The following is a 5,573-nucleotide window of genomic DNA, read 5'->3' on the forward strand; positions in this document are numbered from 1 at the left end:
TGTAGATGGGATACAGGGGGAAATTCTAAAACATGCAGGACAAGAGGTTAGAGATCGTATGTTTAAGTTAGTTAGTCACATTTACGAAACGGGGAAAGTCCCAGAGGATTATAAACGGAACGTAGTAGTAACATTACCTAAGAAGAGGGGCGCGGATAGGTGCGAGAAGTTTCGAACAATTAGCTTAACTTCCCATGCGTCAAAAATCTTAACTAGAATTGTACACAGTAGGATGGAAAAAAGGGCGGAAGAATTATTAGGAGAAGATCAATTTGGTTTCAGAAAAAATAGAGGAACGCGGGAGGCCATTCTAGCTATACGGGTAACAATAGAGAAAACGATAGAAAAAAGAAAGAGTCCTTATATAGAATTTGTAGATTTAGAAAAAGCTTTTGACAATGTTAAATGAGACAAGATGTTAAATATTATTAAAAATGTAGGGATGAGTTATAAAGGTAGAAGAGTGATACTTAGTTTGTATAAAGAGCGACAGTCAGTTATAGAGATGGGGCTGCAATGTAGAGAAGTAAATATTAGGAAGGGAGTCATACAGGAATGCACACTGTCACCGCTACTTTTTAATTTATACATCGAATACGCGACAGTACAACTGTAGGGATAGATATACAGGGGCAAAAGATTAGTGTGGTTAGATTTGTTGATGATATAGCAGTATTAGCATCTAGCAAGCAGGACTTAGAGATAGCTTTAAATAAAATGGAAGCGGTACTGACAAAACAGTACTGTATGAAAATAAATAAAAGTAAAACTAAAATACTGGTATGCAAGGGAAGAGAAAGTAGAGAAAGAGCGAATATAAAGATAGGANAAGAGGTATTAGAAAGAATAGGAGAACAGAGGACTCTATGGAAGTCAATAAGAAATAGGCGAGATAGGTTGGTAGGACACCTGCTCAGACATAAAGGTCTAGTCAGAGACATTAGAAGCAGAAACAGGAGTTAGGAGGGGTAGAGGTAGACCTAGATTAGATTACTCTTCGCAAATAGATAAAGATGTGGGTTGTTCTAGTTTTAGGGAAATGCGAAGTTTAGCTTAGGATAGGAATGAGTGGAGGTACGTGTCCAACCAGTCTTAGGACTGACGATCTTACGATGACGATGATACATATATCGAAACCCATCCACACCGAACATGTATGTAAAACCGAAACCTTTGCAGTGTACACGTGATCATCAAGCCATTAGGATAGGCATATGGCATGACCAAGTGAGAGTTGACAAATCCTCTCGAAATATACAGATTATGCGAAAAACAGATCAGTATCATTAATAATACGTTTCTTTTTTGACTGATAATTATTTAAGTTCAAAAAGAATAAAAATTGCCAAAAATACTAAAACGATCAAAATTAACAAAGACAAACACATGATAAATGTAGCAGATTATATAATTTCAATTTTTTCCGTAAAGTTGCCAACCGATTAGTATGAAAAGAAGCAGTTTAATTTCCATTCCATTATCAATATTCGTCTGGGTGAATCATTGGATTCTTTTTTCTGTAGAACGTGTAATCGTTTTTATTTTGTATCAAGTGTGACAGCATGACCATTTGGTCATCTCATGATCAACGTTAAATTCAACATTAAGTAATATAACTGGGTGAGAAAAATGCTGTAGTGCCGAAAACGTAAAAATACCAGTCAATTGACCGAAATAATATTTTTTTTTTAATTGAACGTTATATAGCATTGAACTTTATAAAAATATTGCACGTAGTATCGGAAAGATAATACGCATTGCAGTGATAAAATATGTAATTTCCCTTCCACCGTACTATTGATAACAAAACGAGTTTAAAAAGAAACTTATATTATGTAGATATTTTGGGTTTACGTACCGTAAGGGTATTTATTTTTTAAAGGGTCATCGTTATGTTTTTCCCAAGAAAAATCAACACTATTTCTAGGCATTCTGTTGTATCCTATCCCAACAACCACGTCGTCTTTCACAATGCACGCACCAACTCGCGTTACAGGATCACTACTTAGTTTGGCTGTAAGAAAAGCAATAGCCATGTTGTAATCATCCCTATCTATAGACGGACCAGGACTTGCAGTCGCCATTTTTGTTTTGAATTATAAGCTTTTGTTGTCTATGCAGTTGCAGAATGTGAATGCATTTATAAGTAAACGCCTTATCTATAATGCTCAGTTGTCTGATAGATTAACTGTATTGAAAAAACGAGATAAATACAATTATTACGTTACCCAGCGTTATTTTGAGGTATTAATCGAGTGTCATTATTACAGGGTGAATTAATAGAAGCATCACACGCCCGAAGCGTCTGATTATTACAGGGTGTAACTTTTAAAACAAACATCACACATCCAAGTAAAAAATAAGTTGAACTGAAGTCCTACTCCTACCTTCCTTCTTTTCCAGAATTTTCATTTTAAGATTGGTCTTCATACTACTTAGTAATAATTAAGAAACTTGAAATAGTTTTTTAAAAAACTTGTCAATATTCAGATTATTACAAGTTACCTAATAAATTCTATTATTTCCACGGCAAATTATTTATTTACAATCGGAAATTGAAATTTTATCGTCATAAAAAAATTAATTTTCTCCGTGTAAACGCAATCAATATATTCTTTGACGAAGTAATAGTTTTTGTATAAAAAATTTGTGTCTGCTTTTAATTAATCTTACTGTCATTGAAGTCGTTTTTCTGTACACCAAGTGGTATTTTAATTTAATACTGCATGTGTATAGATAATGATATTATTATTTAAAACTGCATAACGATAGGTATGATAAGCAATCAGATAACAAAATTTAGAAACACTGCAATAAGTATTATCATAAGTACCTATAAGTAACCAACTTTCGATTGTTTTATCATGTTAAAATATTTTATTTTGTAAACGTTTTTAGTAATACAATAGATAATTTGTTGTTTCTAAAAAATAAATTCTACTGCTTTATTGCAATATTTAACCTTCACCTTGTTTGGCAAAAAGAAGGTCAAACCTCTAAAATAATCTGAACATTTTCTTTTTGTTTTGATGTCACAAGTAATTTATCAAAAATCCGTAGTCAAATGGACGGCTGCAGAAGTTGCGGGTAGCCAAAATAAAATAAAATAAAATTTGATTGTGAGACAAATCTGCATAAATCGGGTTCTTTACAAAATCTTCGTAGAGCCAATGGTTTTCGAGATTAAGGGCTGAGAAAATCCGAGTACTCGTTTTCACACAAAACGAAAGCAAAATAGAATCCCACGGGAATATCATCAGTTGGACTTTTTAGAGGTTTATAATAATGCATGTACCTATGTACCGTTTAATTTTGTATATATATAGGTACTTTAAGAATACTAAAAAAATTAACTTTTGCTAATTTCTTTCCTATTTTTTAATTGCTTAAATTAAATATGTAATCATTTTTTTTCAATAGCTTAATTAAGCAATAACTACCTGCTACGTAACAATAAATACAATTAAAAATTTTTCTAAACTTAACAGTTCATTTATTCTGCATGTCTATAGTTAACAAACCCAATACCCGTATTGGTTTCAAAGGAAAATTAATAACCGCGCGCTGCAGTGAATTTAAAGATGAATAAGATTTGACAAGGACGCTGTCAAAAGCTACAAGGTTGATACAATTTCCTGCCTCTGACCCCTCAGGGCACCCTTGGAAATATCATATCCCACATCAATACACAGCGGTTTACAAGATAGTAAAATGATTTTATCACAATCTGTGGTCTACAAATACCTACTGAAATATATTGTAATGTTCGTGGGTTTAACAAAATTTACTTCTAAGACTGATAATTATTACTAAACTTAGGTTATGAATCATTCTATTTACTTATACTACTGCTGATATATCACTATTCACTGCGCTGTTTATTTCACTGCTATCACTGTTAATTTATTTCTGGATTCACTTCTGCAACGGTCAGTTTATTTCTACTCGTCTCGGCGATCGTCTCTTCCTTTAAATATTCTTTTGTTTACTTTCGGGAACCTTCTAGAAACATCCGGATAGTTTCTTTTTTCTTTGAACTGTTTAATTGCTTTCCCAGAACGCAGGTACGACACACACATAAATCGATAAGCCGTTCACGCACACGTGTTCCCGATCGCACACAAACACACTCGTGCTCGCTACAATATCATTTTAATGTAAATGTCGAAGCAATTCAGTAACCGTTATATTATTCACATAACCTAGCTATTTTTCGGTTAATCTGCGTATTTGAAGAGAAGTTGACAACATTGCTTTGATATAAGCTAAACGCAAGTGGCTCCAGAATGTTTATAGACGGTACGAATTATTTAAATGAAGAAAAAAAAAAAAATTAATTTTGTATTTTGCCTCAGATGTGGTCAGTATTTTCATCGATTAAACATTGTTAATGTTCAGCAGTTAATTAATACCACAAATAAATTGTCTAAAAGTTTAATACAAATATGTATTGTTATATATTTTCTCTATAATCTATATCCATACTGACAGCATTGATATCGGAAAAGCTTATCACAATTTTCGGGTTTTTCAGTTTAATCCGCCTGAAAAAAATAAAATATTTCTTACTGGTACTAACGTAATAATAGCATTTCTAATATTGGATGTAATATAAGTATTACCTAAATATTACTTTTGCTGCATCAAATATCAGTTTTGATGCAACTGTTGGTATTTCGTCTTTATATTTATCTGATAGGTACACAACTTCCTTTATTCCATTTTCAACTATCAATTTGGCTCATTCATTGCACGGAAACATGGAAATATACATCGTAGAGTCCTTAACATCCACCGAATTCTTGTTGCAGATCGCAACCGTCGCTGCATGACACACTGAAATTGTCAAAAACTAATATGAATCCATACTTATTTGCTATTTTCCTAAACTGGAGTGGCATTCGCTGCGAATGTATGTAAAACCGAAACATTTGCAGTTTACACGTGATCATCACACCATTAACGTTCTTGAAACCTTTTCTTGGAAAGAGAAAGTGCAGGAAAAATTGTAAGACAGAGAAATATTTTTTAACAGCATGCAGAGGGTTGCCTTACGTAGTTTTTAAGAAGTCGCACCGTACCGTCACGAACTGACCCTAACTAAGGAACCGAGAGTGACGAATGGCGACGGTACTGGACATAATTTAACTTTGAGTTTTTACCACAGCTTAAGATTGAACGCCAAAAAGAAAGGTTGACTTTGTACCAAAAAAAGAAAATGTTTTGTGCTTGTACACAAAATAAATTTAATTCAAAACTGCAATCTGTATTTTAATACAGCGTTTTAATAAGCGGTTAATCATCATAAGGTCATCAGTCCTAAGACTGGTTGGACACGTACCTCCACTCTTTTTTATCCTGAGCCAAACTTCGCATTTCCCTAAAACTAGAAAAGCCCACATCCTTAACTATTTGCGAACAGTAATCTAATCTAGGTCTACCTCTACTCCTCCTAACTCCTGTTTCTGCCTCTAATATGTCTCTGACTAGACCTTCATGCCTGAGAAGGTGTCCTACCAACCTATCTCGCCTATTTTTTATTGACTTCCATAGAGTCCTCTGTTCTCCTATTC

The 5,573-nt window shown here is 33.5% G+C and overlaps 2 long non-coding RNA genes across 2 annotated transcripts; both read right to left on the reverse strand.

Annotated features, from left to right (window-relative positions):
• Positions 1-2,017: 2,017 nt before the first annotated feature.
• On the reverse strand, positions 2,018-2,425 carry LOC112905990. The gene is made up of 2 exons (XR_003232119.1): positions 2,388-2,425; positions 2,018-2,188 (listed from the first exon to the last, which is right to left on the reverse strand). It is a non-coding gene; the product is annotated as an uncharacterized LOC112905990 (long non-coding RNA).
• Positions 2,426-4,420: 1,995 nt separating this feature from the next.
• LOC112905989 lies at positions 4,421-5,333 on the reverse strand. Its single transcript, XR_003232118.1, has 2 exons — positions 4,623-5,333; positions 4,421-4,544 (listed from the first exon to the last, which is right to left on the reverse strand). It is a non-coding gene; the product is annotated as an uncharacterized LOC112905989 (long non-coding RNA).
• Positions 5,334-5,573: the final 240 nt, after the last annotated feature.

Source organism: Agrilus planipennis, unplaced genomic scaffold (assembly GCF_000699045.2).
Source record: "Agrilus planipennis isolate EAB-ADULT unplaced genomic scaffold, Apla_2.0 scaffold401, whole genome shotgun sequence".
In the NCBI taxonomy this organism is placed as follows: Eukaryota; Metazoa; Arthropoda; class Insecta; order Coleoptera; family Buprestidae; genus Agrilus; species Agrilus planipennis.